The 17025-nt window shown below is 39.6% G+C and overlaps 1 long non-coding RNA gene across 1 annotated transcript; it reads left to right on the top strand.

The window, feature by feature from the left end:
- Positions 1-11827: 11827 nt before the first annotated feature.
- LOC141628406 (uncharacterized) lies at positions 11828-14403 on the top strand. The gene is made up of 3 exons (XR_012537129.1): positions 11828-11989; positions 12088-12197; positions 14098-14403. It is a non-coding gene; the product is annotated as an uncharacterized LOC141628406 (long non-coding RNA).
- Positions 14404-17025: the final 2622 nt, after the last annotated feature.

A 17025-nucleotide genomic window follows, 5' to 3' on the forward strand; every position in this document is an offset into this window, starting at 1 on the left:
CTGTCCCGGAACTGCACCGATGGCATAATCGCTGGCATCACACATGATCTCAAATGGGAGGTCCCAATCAGGCGGCTGAATGATTGGCGCGGAAACTAGGGCCTCCTTTAACCTGTTAAAAGCGACATGGCACTCATCAGTAAATTCAAAGACAGCATCCTTAAGGAGCAATTGTGTAAGTGGTTTAGCAATCTTTGAAAAATCCTTAATGAAACGCCGATAGAAACCAGCGTGACCAAGGAAACTCCTCACTCCTTTAACATTCACGGGGGGAGGTAATTGCTCAATCACCTGCACCTTTGCTTTGTCAACATGTATACCTTTATCAGAAATCAGATGCCCCAACACAACTCCCTCAGTGACCATAAACTGACACTTTTCCCAGTTTAAAACAAGATTAACATCTATACAACTCTGCATGACTTTATCAAGATTAGCTAAACAACGATCAAAGTCATTACCATAAACTGAGAAATCATCCATGAATACCTCCATGATATTTTCTATATAATCAGAAAAAATCCCCATCATGCACCTCTGAAAGGTGGCAGGGGCATTACACAATCCGAAAGGCATTCTACGATATGCAAAAACACCCTGTGGATAGGTAAAAGTAGTCTTACTCTGATCGTCCGGATGAATAGGGATCTGAAAGAACCCTGAGTATCCGTCTAGAAAACAGAAAAATTTGTTAGAGGCAAGTCTTTCGGTCATTTGGTCAACAAAAGGGAGGGGGAAATGGTCTTTCTTGGTGGCGGCATTCAACTGTCTATAATCAATGCACATCCGCCACCCTGTCACAACTCGAGTTGGTATTAATTCATTTTTCTCATTTTTAACCACGGTAGTCCCCCCTTTCTTCGGAACTACCTGAACTGGGCTAACCCACTTGGAGTTGCCAACTGTGTAAATAATACCTGCATCGAGTAATTTCATCACCTCAGCCATAACAACTTCCTGCATCTTCGGGTTCAACTTGCGTTGACCCTGTCTGTAAGGCTTGTGGCCTTCTTCGGCTCTATCTGTGCATACAAACATCGGGTGATGCCCTTAATGTCATCCAAAGAGTAACCCAAAGCCTTCCTGTTTTTCTTAAGCACACACATCAAAGCGCGGCATTTGGTCATCATTAAGCTTAGAGCTAACAATAGCTGGGTACTGCTCCGTATCATCTAGAAAAACATACTTAAGATTAGGAGGAAGTGGCTTACGCTCTGGCACCTTTACCTCTACAACATAGACAGAATCAGCTTCAATGGTGTAGCAAGTGTTGACCAAGTTTTCATTGGCCAAGCTTAAAAGCTTCTCATCTTCTTCCTCATTGAGCTCGTAAATCTCCATCGAGGCTACCAAAGCATCTGGCTCCTCAGCATTCTCCACTGTATTACCTGCACACTCATCTAAACGGGTTAGATCAGCTAAGGGATCCTTGGCTAAGGATTCCCTCCAATCACAAGTAACAATCCTGTCAACAATATCAATGGAATAACACGTATCCTCATCGCGAGGTTCGATTTGCCTTGTGAGCAAGATCGAACTCAATGGTGTCATCTCCTACCTCTAAGGTGATGGTTCCGCGTTTGACATCTATCAAGACCACCGGTTGTATGTAAGAACGGTCTGCCTAAAATGATAGGTATCGATTGTCCTCTGCAATGTCCAAAACAACGAAATCGACAGGAATAAAAAACTTACCCACTCGAACGGGTACATCCTCTAGAACACCTATAGGTCTCTGAGTCGATCTATTTGCCATTTGAACGGTTATATCAGTCACCTTAAGTCTACCAATATTTAACCTTTCGCAAACAGAATACGGCATGACACTAACACTGGCCCCTAAGTCACAGAGGGCCTTTCCAATTACATGGTTACCTATAGTGCAAGGAATTGAAAAACTATCCGGGTCCTTTAATTTAGGTGGCACATTAACTTGTGAAAGAGCATTACTGTAACACTACGGATTTTTATAAGCTAAGTACTCGACCGAGTAGAGCCTACTCGGCCGAGTAGTGTCAGGAGTGTAGTTTGTTTGGGTTCTGCTGAGGAATACTCGGCCGAGTATGGTGAATACTCGACCGAGTCGAGAATACTCGGCCGAGTATACACCTTACTCGACCGAGTATCCGGCCTGACGGGTATTATTTCCGCGATTTTGGTTATAATGATTAGAGGTTATATATCATCGTTCGTCAGTTTCTAAAATCATTTCTCCCCAAAAACATAAACTACGTTCATTATCCTCTAATCATCTTCATCAATTCCAAGTCAAAGGTTGTCGATTGTGGGTTCTAGCATCTCATTCCGTGTCAATCGCCGTAGTAAGTGTCTTATACTTGTTCATCTATTGTCATTCTTATAAGTTAACAAACCCTAATTTGGTTAATTTGGGGATTTAGGGTTTTGGTCATCATATGTCGTTGATTGTTGATTATCGCTGTTGTAGGTGATGATGTGTTACTAGTTGTGCATTTGTATGATTGATTGCAGCGTAGCGGATTGCGAAAAGGTAGGGTTTCTCCTACTCAGTACTGTTAATTGATTGAGATTGCATATGTTTTATAATTGTTGTTATCTGCTGATCATCGGAGGTTGGGTGTTGTGGTGACGGTATTGGTGTGGTTGTCTTTGTGACGATTGTGGTGTTGTGACATTTGTGATCTTTGTGTGTGTGATTGTGGTGGAGTCACTTGCGGGAGTGGCTTCACACCCTAGTTCGCCCTCCGTGGAACCCGTAACGGGAGGGGATGTGCACATTAAGGGACAGGGATTGCTAGTCGCTCGTTGATGAATTTGGACTAGGTGGGGATGGGTGCGGTCACCCATCGGCGGCGAGGATTACTGTTGCGATGGGTAATGGCGGGGCTACACACTTCGGTGTGTAGTCGGTTCTTGTGTGAGATCGATGATCATTTGGTTGTATTGTTGTTGTCTTATATTGATTGAGTAATCGACCCCGTGTTGTTGTTTTGTAAAACCTGCGGTGATCCATTCGGGGATGGTGAGCAGATTGTGACAGGTAATGCAGATGTTTAGCTATGGGACAGTCATGGGGAGTTATCACGTCAAGTCTAGCTTCCGTTGTTATGAGTTTAGATGTCTTGGATTTCATTTGTATTGAGACCTTGTACGTTTATTTTGAGTTGGTCTGAGATAATGTAATCTTTAACTTTTATACTTTAATAAATGTTGTTTGGAATTTGTAACTTTGATATACTAACCTCGGGAAACCGAGATGGTAACAGCCTTTCATGCTAGGGTAGTCCTTGGTAAGGTACCTTGGTATGAGGGGGTGTTACAAAGTGGTATCAGAGCCGACGATTCCGGCACCTAAAACTAATGAACTCAATGAACTTAGGGAGTCTAAATAAAATGAACCCGGGGAAAGTTGTTTGGAGCTACCGCAAAGACTTGGGAGACGTCCCGGAGTCGCACTAAGGCCCTTACGATCTCAAACCGGTCACATGGGGGGAAACTGTTGTATGTTTGAGTTATGTGTGTTTGATATCTATAGTTTGAATCTTGTGCATGGTTGGATTAAATGATGAAAGAAGTGGAATGTGATAGTTGTTGAAAGATGCATCGAGGATTGTGGATGTTAAACTTTGAGCATGAATATGTTGGCATGTTAAGTGTTGGAACATGGTAAAATATGAAAAGTGAATTGTGAAATTGTATCTGGTTGATATTGAACATGAAGAATGTGATCATGTTACCTGTTTAATACAATGTTGAACATGAAGTATGGTAGTGGTACATATGCATATGAACATGATGATTTTAATGCTTGATTGTTGGTAGAAGCATGTGATTAAGGTCATGCGTCTATATATGTGAATGTCGTGTTTAATTTTCATGTGAGTATGATAAGAGTTCACTTGTGTACTGGTTTCTTGGAGTTGAGGAAATTTGATTGGTATGAAGATCGATTACGGAAGGGTTGTCTTAAAACTGTCATAAGTCGAGTTCTAGAAAAGATATTGTTGTGATTCCAAGTTGAGGTGTTAGCTTGTCCTCTTACAATTCTAACGATAGGTCACACGCCCAAAATGACCAAGTAACGAGTGAGATATGACTGTTTTACGAAAACTGGACGGTGCTCAGAACTGCGCCGATACTCGACCGAGTAGTCCCTACTCGGCCGAGTATCTTTTATACTCGACCGAGTATTCCATGTTCGGCCGAGTAATCTCTCTGTGATAATACTGTTTAGCGTCTGGAGCCGTGAACTCGGCCGAGTAGTCTCATACTCGACCGAGTAAGGTCTACTCGGCCGAGTATTCCCAATACTCGACCGAGTAATCCTTCTGCGACAATTGAGTTTGCTTCTGGAGTTGAAAACTCGACCGAGTAATATAGTTACTCGACCGAGTACCTTGTACTCGACCTAGTATGTTACGTACTCGACTGAGTACCTCACTGGGCGGCCACTTTGAGTCGGTGGCTATGTTCTTACTTTTGTTTTGAGCCGATGGCTATGTTTTTACAGTGTTTTGAGTCGTAGGGTATATACACATGTATGTTTTGAGTCTTAATGCATTCTTTTATATGTGAGACGGTCTTGATACGTAAGTTACCGGAAGTTATGACATGGAGAATGACGGCTTATGAGGGACATGTGTTGGGTAAGGAAGACATGTGTTAAAGTGGTTGTGAAGGATAGTGGAACAAGAAAAGGGAAGAATGATGAGCTAATCGAGGTAAAGAGCATGTTTTGTGAGATATGATGAGTGATATAGTCGTGTGTTGAATAGTATAAAAGTAAGTGTATATGGGCAAGGGTGATGAGTGTAAAGAAGCATGAGAATGAAAGATTGAGATAAGGGATACGAATAGTGGCATATTTGGATGTGTAAGGATTTATGAAGGAAGACAGCTAGGATAGGGTTGCTTAAGGATATATATGTAATGGAAGGTTGTTGTAAGAAGATAGGAAAGATAGGTATATAGTGAACTTAAAGGAAGTTATGTCGCGATGTGGATTTGTAGATAGTGGCTAAGTTTGGGAAGTTGGAATATCAAGGGGTGAGCCTAGTGTGTAATTCTTTGGACAAACGGTATGAAGTGAATTTTGGTTTCTAGAGATACGACTAATTGAAGAGTAACTGTTAGTGTGTGGACTTGATGGTGACAAGGGAAGTGAGAAGAAAGATAAGAGAGGATAAATGATAAGAAGAATGATAAGATATTGATATGAATTAAGGGAATTAGAGTTGTGGAGCTATGGAAAAATAAACAAATTAGTAAAGAGTTAGGTAGGAAGAGAAAGGAGATGAATTATTAATTGGTATTATTGAGTAAAAAGGGGGAAATAAGGATGGAAGTAAGTTGAGAGAATGTTGACCGAAGTTAAGGAGCATGAAGGTAAGAAATTATGGAAATGTACGATAGTCTCACTAGAGGGTGTGAGTTAATGATTATATAAGAGAGTAGGACGACATGTTAGCCGTGAGTTTCGAGGTATTAAGGGAATAAGGAGCTTGTAGAGTGTTTGCACGATCTGAGATTTTGGTGGAGAGTTAGGTAACGATATGATAAAGGATAGAATTGGGAATAGTGTTGAGGTAAATCTTGTTGATGGATTGGATGTTCGTTATTTGGGATGATAACCAAAGAGAGAAAACGTATTGTGATATTAAGAAGTGATAGTAAGAGAGTAGTCACATGAAGGATGTTGGTGCCATAGTATTGTCACTAGTGGTTGAGGATGATGTTACTTTAGGGAAGCTAGTTGATCTAATGAGGTTGATTTTGTAGAGACCAGATAGATATGTATGGTTGTGAGAGAGTATAAGATGTGGTTATATGAGGCGGTTGTTAGTAGTTGAGTATTAATGGTATGGTTACATTTGGCAGGGGGTGATGATTATGCGGATGGGAGAATATGTTATGAGGGGTGTACGAGTTAAGCTCGGGTGAGAGGTAACTTTTAACAGGTGGTAACTTACGTGATCAGGGTTGACTAGTTGGATGTGATTATGGGTCTATGATGTGTATAAATGTTTGTGTGAGGTTCTGACCTCACGAGAAGCGGTATGGTGTGATAGTCATAAAGTTGTTATATGAATGTTTGTGATATATGTTGGGTACGCCAATCTAATGGAATGAGGTTAAAAAGGTAATAATTTGATTGATTTGGCATGGATAATTAAAATCGTAGGTGTATTGATGATACATGTATATTCCGTGAAAAGGTATGGATGATATGCATGAGATTCTTGTATGTTTATTCCGTATAAAATGTTGTGTTATGGTCGAGTAAAGCAGTTTTGAGTAAGTTCTCTTGTCCAGGAGAGTTATCTTGAGTCGGTGTTTGTGGGAATTATATGTGGGCGTGATGTTTATCGATGTGGTTGTTGTGCCTCGGGTGGTGATCCGAGCACGGTACTTACTCTTGTGATGCGGGTATTTTCGCACTGCGGTGCGGCTGTTGGTGGCGGTGTTGCGATGCCGTCACCGGTTGTGTGGAGTAGGTGAGATGACTATGATACGAGTTTTCGAAAGTGCATACCAGTTAAACATAGATTGTTGTTTTGTTTGCTGCTGTTCCTTGTGAGTTTTGGTTGAACATAAAGACTGTTGTTTTTCTTTGTTGATGTTTCTTACCAGTTTCAGTTTGGGAATGAGGGTAGAATATGATATGAAAGAGAGTTGTATATGTTTTCGTTGTTATCATGGTATAGTGATATTCTGTTGATGGGACACGGTTGTGATAGGTTGTTCTGATAATTTTTATCTTGTTCTAGATGAGGCATTGGTAGACGGGGTAATGGCAAGTGATTCGTAGAACATGTGTGGTAATGATCGATATATGCGGGTGGTTCATAATCCTTTGTTGAGACAAAGTGAGTGTAGGGTGTTGGGTAATTAGTGTCGTGTTAAGTTATGTATGAGTCTTGCGGTAATGAAAGAAAGGAACTTGAGGATCTAGTATGAGTGTACGTAACAAGTGTGGATCGTGAGTTATGCTTTCGGCGATAAGAGTTTTATATAGCTTATATAGAGAGGTATGTCGTGTTGCGGTAATGTTGAAGAGTTAGAGTGTTTGTTATGATCAGGATTGTGTGGTATTGGTTAGATGGAGTGCAGAATGAGTTGAGGTATGAGAACTGTTTAAGTAAGAGAGCCTTGGATATAGGAATAGTAAGTGTTTAGATTATAGGCGGGTATCTTTCACATGTGGTGGTGATGAAGATAATGAGAGGTATAGCTAAGGATCTAGTATTAGTGAGTTACGGGGACGTAACATATGTCTTAAGAGGAGTAGGATGCGGCAAAGAGAGTTTTGAGGGTTGTGCATGTCGTAATATTATTGGACGTAGAGTGTAGTGTAGCATAAGGAATTGATGGGTACATATAGTGTTTGATAGTGTTAAAAGGCCATGGCTGTGCTTGGAGTAGTTCGATGTTTAGGAGTGTGAGAATTTTTTCGATAGTGTTGATAAAAGTGGATGATGATATTTATGAGTTCGAGAGTTTTGGCAGCTGGATGATGATGTTGATGAGTGTGAGTAAACTTCGAGGACGAAGTTCCTTTTTAAGAGTGGTAGAATGTAACATTCCGTTTTGATGGTTGATCTTCTTTTGTGGATTGTCTTGGTATTGAGTGCTATTGAGTGTTATGGAAGTGAGACAAGATTGGAAACATTATTTTGTGGTTATTCGATAATGTTATGGAGTCAATATCGAGAGGATATGTTATCTAGTAAGCGTGGTTAGTGGAGCTGGTGTTAGGTGTCCATGTTTTATAGGTTGGGTTGGAACTTCGGGGACGAAGTTCTTTTTAAGGGGGGAAGATTGTAACACTACGGATTTTTATAAGCTAAGTACTCGACCGAGTAGAGCCTACTCGGCCGAGTAGTGTCAGGAGTGTAGTTTGTTTGGGTTCTGCTGAGGAATACTCGGCCGAGTATGGTGAATACTCAACCGAGTAGAGAATACTCGGCCGAGTATACACCTTACTCGACCGAGTATCCGGCCTGACGGGTATTATTTCCGCGATTTTGGTTATAATGATTAGAGGTTATATATCATCGTTCGTCAGTTTCTAAAATCATTTCTCCCCAAAAACATAAACTACGTTCATTATCCTCTAATCATCTTCATCAATACCAAGTCAAAGGTTGTCGATTGTGGGTTCTAGCATCTCATTCCGTGTCAATCGCCGTAGTAAGTGTCTTATACTTGTTCATCTATTGTCATTCTTATAAGTTAACAAACCCTAATTTGGTTAATTTGGGGATTTAGGGTTTTGGTCATCATATGTCGTTGATTGTTGATTATCGTTGTTGTAGGTGATGATGTGTTACTAGTTGTGCATTTGTATGATTGATTGCAGCGTAGCGGATTGCGAAAAGGTAGGGTTTCTCCTACTCAGTACTGTTAATTGATTGAGATTGCATATGTTTTATAATTGTTGTTATCTGCTGATCATCGGAGGTTGGGTGTTGTGGTGACGGTATTGGTGTGGTTGTGCTGTGACGATTGTGGTGTTGTGACAGCTGTGATGATGTGTGTGTGATTGTGGTGGAGTCACTTGCGGGAGTGGCTTCACACCCTAGTTCGCCCTCCGTGGAACCCGTAACGGGAGGGGATGTGCACATTAAGGGACAGGGATTGCTAGTCGCTCGTTGATGAGCTGGACTAGGTGGGGATGGGCTGCGGTCACCCACTGGCGGCGAGGATTACCTGTTGCGATGGGTAATCTGGCAGGGCTACACACTTCGGTGTGTAGTCGATTCTTGTGTGAGATCGATGATCATTTGGTTGTATTGTTGTTGTCTTATATTGATTGAGTAGTACTGACCCCGTGTTGTTGTTTTGTAAAACCTGCGGTGATCCATTCGGGGATGGTGAGCAGATTGTGACAGGTAATGCAGATGTTTAGCTATGGGACAGTCATGGGGAGTTATCACGTCAAGTCTAGCTTCCGTTGTTATGAGTTTAGATGTCTTGGATTTCATTTGTATTGAGACCTTGTACGTTTATTTTGAGTTGGTCTGAGATAATGTAATCTTTAACTTTTATACTTTAATAAATGTTGTTTGGAATTTGTAACTTTGATATACTAACCTCGGGAAACCGAGATGGTAACAGCCTTTCATGCTAGGGTAGTCCTTGGTAAGGTACCTTGGTATGAGGGGGTGTTATAATTACATTCCTCCACAAACGCAACATTACCATCATCACGAAAATTTCTCTTACGATTCAAAATATCTTTCATAAATTTAGCGTAAGAGGGTACCTAGGTAATTAAATCAGTGAAAGGAACCGTTACCTCGAGGTTTTGGACCATCTCCAAAAACTTATCATATCGATCATAAGCTTTGATGAGTGTTTGGTAAGCGGTAACCCTTTCATTGTGCCGCTTCTATTCTCCTTTCCTTCTCTTTAACGTTCGTTGAACCTTGTTTTTATGCCAAATTTTACGTATCTTCTTCTTGCCCGAGATATCTTCTTAACTCGAATACCTCTTATTTTTGTCAACCGTTATCTTTACGGTCCGACTCCTTATTTCCTAACATGTCATTTGTTCCTTGCTTATCCTTCCTTAACGCCTTTTTATAATACCATTTCTTTTGAGAAATGTTGGCCTTGGTTGGACATCATGACCTTTGAAGGGATTGTTGTGCTTGACCCTTTCCTGGTTTTGGGAGGATTTGATGTTGAAAAGACTTAGGTAGTGTGATGAGACATACTTGATGGTTCTTATACCTATAGATCCTTGATAAAGTGAGTACTTTGGATTGGTGGATTTTGTGTGTCAAGTGTGAGTTGCATTGGTTACTAAGGTTATGGAACATGGCATTGTTGTTTATGTTTAGGATACTAGTGTTTAGTACTTAACTTAAAATGGATGAAACTGAATGGTGGATTTGAGGATGTAAGATTGACTAAGTAAGTCGAGTGGTGATTGGCTTCCATAATCACTTTGGACATGAGAGTTTGATAATGTATATGTTACCGTGTGAGAAATGTTAGATGTGGGATTATTAGTTGGTTTTGGTGAGTGATATTGATTACTACTTGAGGTATGGTATGAGAGTGAGAGTAAGCTACATTATTGGGAGGTTTTAGCACTTGTTTTGGTAACTAGAAAGGGTAATGGTATGGTTGACACCAATTGTTAGGCTAAGGAACATAATTTCAATTTATGGTTTAGGAACTCTGAGGTGATAAAGTGTTGTTACGATTATGACCTTGTTCCTTGAGAATTTGATGGTAAGTAAGTTTAGGATATCAAATTTGAAAGAATACTCTTTGGGGATGTTGATGACCAGAATGGATTGGTGATGTGATTTGGTATTAGTTGGCTCTTGAGAGTTCTTGAGTTGAGAGAGACTTAGAGTTGAGAAGAATTTGTTAACCCTATAGATTTATAGACCTTGAGGTCGCATTGAGTACTTGTGATGATGGGATGATGTTGTAGCTGAGTGTAGTTCCGCTTTTGGGAATCCTTAATGAGTAAAAGGATAGAGAAACTTGAGATCCTATTGATTTTTCAGATTTTGGGGTTGGTATGTTACTACCTTGTTTTGAAATAAGAACCTTGTGGAATATTTGAGGAACTTTCTCTTGGAGTTTATAGCTTGGTATTGGGATTCTTGATTGAAGGTTTACTTTTTGAGGAAACCATAGTTGACACTAGTTGGATACGAATATAGCTTTGTTGGAAGCCTTGACCTTAGGCTTGTGGAAGTTGTTTCTGGATGTTTGAGGATTTGGAACGATGAGATCCCACTTATAGTGGAATACCTTGTTTCAGGGAATAGATTAGGATGAGGTAACATAAGCAATTGAGGAAACCCTTGGGAGTGATGTGGTTATGAGTTTTGTTGTTAGGAAGTTTTTGGAACCGTTTTGGGTGTTGTTGTAGTTTGTGATAAAAGTGTCTGGCATTTCCTTATTGTCTGTTTTTCCTTCTTCCTTGATCATGAGCGTTACCGCTCATACCTCTTTTCCTTACTTCATCATACTCCTCTCATAAGTTTGATGTTGGTAACCTATGAAACTCCATCTTTGACACCCATTTAGGTTCGACTTCAATTCTTACCTCATGAAATTCATACAGCTCTTTTGATTATTGTTCTTATTATAGAACTTTAAACTAAAATTTTGAAAATGCTTTTATGATTTTTAATGGTTTTAACATTAATGAGTGTTAAATCTCGTTGTTGGAGACGTCCCAATAATGGGTTTTCTCATTTATTGGTGTAGAGATATTTTTATATCTTGATATGAATGTGGATATTCTTGTCTGATCAACGAGAGTATCACCGTTTCATTGAAAAGATACCTATATTTTCTTATAACTATATTATTAAGATGTTGTATACTAAAATTTCTCCTTCTAACTTTCGAGGACGAAACTTTTTAAAAGGAGGGGTGATTGTAACGCCCCGTAATTTCGGACCGTTAATATATTTCGGAAGTAATTTATTAATCAAATAAAATTTAATATTAATGTATTTGCAGTAATAATAATTCAAAGAAATATAATTTTATTATATTTTGAGGTAAAGTATTTATTTTGATAGTTTCAAAACGTTTAAAAATAGTTTAAACCGTGTAAAACTTTTTATTTCGAAATAAGGGCTTTTCGGGGAAAAATGACAACTCTATTGAAAATTGGGTAAACGATTTTGGAAATGGGTCGTATGAGTATTCAATTTTCTTGTAATCTCGTGTTTAAGAACTTTGGTCTTGTCGGAATTTGCATTTGATGCGGTTAATTATTATCGAAACGAGCCAAAACCGACTCGTAAAAATCCCGACTAAAAACCCGCACCTTCCTCCTTTCCTTTTCTCCTTCCCTTTCACGCAGCACCCCTTCCCCCTTCATTCCTTTTTCTGATTTTTTCTTACCAAACACCATTTTATCTTAAATCTTAAGCTTTTCTAAGGTAAATTCACCATAACTTTCTCGTTTCTTGACGGATTTTCACATAATTTATATTTCCGGAATCCTCTCGTCGAGATCTACAACCTGGTATATTTTAATTTCAGTTTTCTTGAAGTTGTTTTAAGACGAATTTTGGCAAATTTCGGTATTTATACTTATTTATTGTGTTTTTATTGATTATTTAGGTGAAGAATTGGAAGACGAGTTTGGGGACTCGTATATTGTCGAAGATAGCGGATAGTTGCTTGTTAGGGTTTGGTTTTTAAGGTGCTAATTGCTCATTTTCTAGCTTAAGGTAACATATTTCGAGTTACTCGACGAATAATCGTCACATTCTTTGCTTTTTGTATGTTTTTGTGATTTTTGGTTGAGTAGTAAATTTTCGCATGTTTAAAATGGGTTGCATGCATGTTTAATGCTTGTCTTTTGTTAGTTTAAGTTAACCATTTGTATATTATTTTTTAGAACAAATTTGGATGAGTAATTATTTGAGGGGACAAATCCGCGGGTTGGCTGGAACGTGTCAGTACCGGACCGAGACATTTTCCAATGTTTCCAAAAATATGACAGATTGAACGGCGTCGAAAAATTAGGTGGTTTAGCCACTTGAATCACTCAATTCGGAGTCCGTATGAGTATTTGGCGTCGTTTTACCGAAAAATTTATAGATAGGTTACTGTTCACAGACCCGCGGTACTGTTCACAGCAGTGAAACAGGCCCGTGACGGGCCGCGGCAGGCCCGTGCTTGGCCCGGGTTGGTCCGTCGCTTGTTTCGCGGTTTTTCATGCAATATTTGTCATTTCGGGTTCATTAATGTTATAGTTAGTATAAGTCACATATGAGTATACTTTTGAATTGAATCATATTAGTAGTAAAAATTATGTTAATGGTAAAAATTAAGTTTATATTAGTAGTTGCACATGTTAGGATAGATTATAAAATAAAATTGTAATGAATAGGCTCAAAATAAATTTTATAGTGCTAATTGTAATGTTTTGTTGATTGTGCCGAAAAAATCGAGCCTTAGTCCCTTTGTCGATTCGATGTCGATCAATTGAGTGATTGGTCACCGCAATTTAACCGTGCACTGCCGCAGGTGGGGTTGCGGGTAAAAATTCGGTTGGATGAAATTTTATATGAATTGGATAATCGGCCTTTTTCTTGTTTTAGGCCATTTATCAAGTTTTTAGTCACATGTATAGTTGGTTAAATTTAATAGTTTCTTATATTGTAGAAACGGGCCTAGATTCCCTGAAGCCTTTAATATTGTTGGATTGTTCTGCTGAATAGACATTTATATAACCTTTCACATGATAGAATGTTAGCATTTATGTTGGTAAGTTGGACTTTTTGCCTCTTATGGTTAAGTGGGTGTCTTACTTGTCTTGTGTGGTGTGGGCTAAAGTATTCAAGCTGGGACTAGCTGGGACTAGGTCCTAGGTGAGTGTTTCGGCCTTCATCATAGATAGGTCTTTATAGTCTCTGACGAGTATATGTTCACTGCTTAATAGCCTTTGTGTTCCTGACTAGTGGATTTATATCCAAGTTGGGGCATGACCTCGTTACTTATTTTGTTAGTAAGTGGTCAGCTTAAGTACTAGCCAACCCTTTGGTGGACTCCTTAGGGTACTCACTTTGTTTTAGAAAAATTGTGGGTCTTGGGTGCGGTGGTGTGTATCCGCATGTCTAGGTCTGCGCAGATTTTAGGCTAGGGTTGTGTTGTGTCTTGGCCATGTTTTATTAATATTAACCGCTGAGCCAAGATACCGGTTCGATTACCTTCCCTACCTCGTGGTATAGACTCGAGTTACAGAGTGACTATTGACCGTACTAAGAACTTATGCCTGTCTTTGATATATTGCCCTTTCTTGTATGGTGATTCTATGAATCATAGAAGGTGAGATGCAAGCCGGCTATGGTTGATAGAGTTTGGATTCTTGGATGTTATGTGATTCACATGATAGTGTAGTATGAGTCGGTCTAGTATTCACATGCTAGGACTATGTGTTGTTATATTGTTGTTCACATGATAAGCACGATTGTCTAGCATCTATATGCTGAGGCTATGTGTGATTCGTATTCATATTCTTATGTTTACATGTTATATTAATTATGACGTTTCGTGGCTGGGAGGACTCGAAGTTACTCCCCACTGAATTGTGGCTTTCGTGTTTGTATAAAATGCGATTGACAGGTTGAAGATTTAGATGGGGTCACAGACGAGCTAGTGAGCATAAGGAACCTTGGACCTAGTTTGGCTTTTTTTTTTTAGTAACCCTTTTACTTTTGGTTTTGTATATATTTTGAAGGGACATATGTCTCCCTCTTCTATTTTGGGTTGTATCGTTATATATTTTCTTATCTTTAGCAGGGTTAAGTAAATTAGATTGTTAGCAATTGCAGGTTATGGCACTCTCCTTTCGGAAATGTTTGTGAATGGTTTAGGAAATTTTTTGAAATTACAGGTTTTATCTAGTTGAACCAATTACAAACATATCCTGTCAGTTTTTCCGTAGAATTTACGCCTTTATCTTTTGTTAAAATTGAGGGTGTCACAGTCTCCCCGGCAACGGCGCCAAAATTTGATACCGTCGTTTAGTACCAAAATTAAATTTATAATTCCAAACTAAAACTATAGCTAGTGATAGTAAGGGTCGAACCACAGAGAGACAAGGTTGATTTTGTTTGCTATTTTTTTTAGTCTATAAAAGTAACAATTAATTGGGGGGTTTGAATTTGGTTGATTAACTGGCTAATTGCTAAAATGAATATTCTCAACAAGATAGAAAAGGGATCGGAAAATTCGGTTCACCATGGCAAATATCAGGTCTGTAATGTAGCAAAACTCTTACGATACGGTCTCAGGGAAAATAAGCTAGCCTTTCGATCAAAGCTCAAGTAACCTCACGGTCTATCAATTCCCTAGAATTTATCAATGCTCTCGCTCAAGAGAAATTCCAAATCTAGCGATAATTCAAATTACCAATCTTTCAATCTAGTAAAGAAATTTACTAAAAGATAGCAAGACCAATACGGAAGAACTCTTACTACACAACAATCCTAATTTAATACCATGGCTCACCTTATTCCCAATCAAATGAATTACCTACGCATAATCATAACTACACTAATTGCGAAATTAATAATAAAGAACAAATTTGACATATTGGAATTGAACTAAAACAAAAGAGAATAATAAATTTCTGGAATTAAATTGATAGAACAAGAATTTAAATAACAAGAATTCAAAGAGAATGAAATTTGCATAAACTTACTAACTTAATTCATGAACAAAGTATCGAATTCCAAGGTTTCCGTCTCCAAGCCTAGATCTCAAAACTGAGTTTTTCAGAATGAAAAGCATAACCTAAAAGTTGCTGCGTTCTACTGATAAAAAGATACCGAAAGTTAATTACAAGTTGGGCTTTTAAAAGTCTAACACGAAGAAAAGACGTGTCAGCTCGAAAACTGGTCGATCGACAGGCCAGAGTGGTCGATCGACTGAATATGCGGAACAGTAACAAAATTGTGGCATCTGACGAGCTTCAGTGGTCGATCGACTGAATAGCATTGTCGATCGACCAAATGTGCTGTGCAGTGGCTCCCTTCTTCCTTCCAATCAACTCTTCATCCTTTGCACGCATCCCAAGGTGAGTGAATACGACTCTCCTTCTTCTTGGCTTCCTCAAACTTGCTTCCGGAGGATGAACTTGGCCTGGTTCAGCTTACTTCCATGCATTCCTACAATAAATCGTAAAAAGTGCAAAGTAAACCGTTTCGGGAGAAATAGCAGCCTTAAGCTAACAATTATGCATAGAAATACGTGCCAAAACCACAGATAAAGTGTATAGAATATGCACGTATCACCCATGCATAGGGCACCCTCCCCACACCCACCGGTTTTGCCTTCTAACGAGAGCCAAATGGGTTCTTTCACAATTCATACACACAAATTCTTATTTCTAGTGTAAGAAATAAAACTCTCTATACATCTTATAAAATTAGAGAGATAAAAACTCCAAAATTCCTTCCTCTATTTTACCGAAATAATAGAGTACAAAATAAATATTTTGGGTCAATTTTTAGTAAGATTATTATTATTCTAGATCAAGTAATATTAATCTATTAAGGGGTTACCTTGGGTATTCATCTTTGGGAGAGATTCTATCTTTGAATCTTTGTTCATCCATATAAGGAAAGCTCAAGAACAAGTAAGAAGGAGATCTTACTTGTGCCCTTTGATCCGAAATTTTGTAGTAAGGAAAACAATTTCTTCTCTATATTTATTTATGTTTGCATGCATAAGATCTAAATTTATTTTTATGACAAAATTAATTTGTAACATATATGAATATGTTGTATTATGAGATAATTAAATTCTAACACCCCTAACCCTCATCGTGTGTATACGAGAGATAACCGAGCGGCCACTGCTTCCTCACTCCAATACACTATGCCGCAGACCCACCAACCCCCACCATGGCAATTTCAACCCGGTGAGGGGTCTTCCTCGGGTCAACCTTCATACCCTCCCTTACCACCTACCCTTACTGAGTGGATGGAGAGGATGGATATTGCGACGGCTAAGGCCGCAAGTGAGAGAGATGTGTTGGGGCGGAAGTTGGACCGCATCTACTATGACCAGTCCACCGGCTCCTACCCGATCTACGATGATTTTTGTAGGCGGGATTACGTCCCCTTTTGTGCCCCGCACCCTTCCTAGTTTTCATGGCCCGGCGGGAACTACCAGAGTGCGGATAGGAAGATCATTCACGGGGGTCTTAACCTCCAACCGGACTACTTCTCCGCTCCCATCTTCCCTCCTAGGCCCGAGTATCGACCATAGGAGCATGACGCCCATTGGGTGGGGGGCATCCGCCCTTACTTTGCTAGTGAGGTGGGTGTTTCGGGGTCCGGTGGTGCTTACATGGGGGATCCTCCTACGGGTGGGGAAGGAGGAGTGATGATGATGGGTGGAGACTTCACGGGAGGTCTCATGGGTACCGGCGGAAGTGGAGGTGACCACACCTTCAACCCCGATGACTTGATTCAAGGCTCCGAGTTTGGAACCGGAGAGAATGATGAAGATGATATGGACTCCGAGTCTTGAGGGCTGAGTTGG

The sequence above is a fragment of the Silene latifolia genome, chromosome 2 (genome assembly GCF_048544455.1).
Source record: "Silene latifolia isolate original U9 population chromosome 2, ASM4854445v1, whole genome shotgun sequence".
In the NCBI taxonomy this organism is placed as follows: Eukaryota; Viridiplantae; Streptophyta; class Magnoliopsida; order Caryophyllales; family Caryophyllaceae; genus Silene; species Silene latifolia.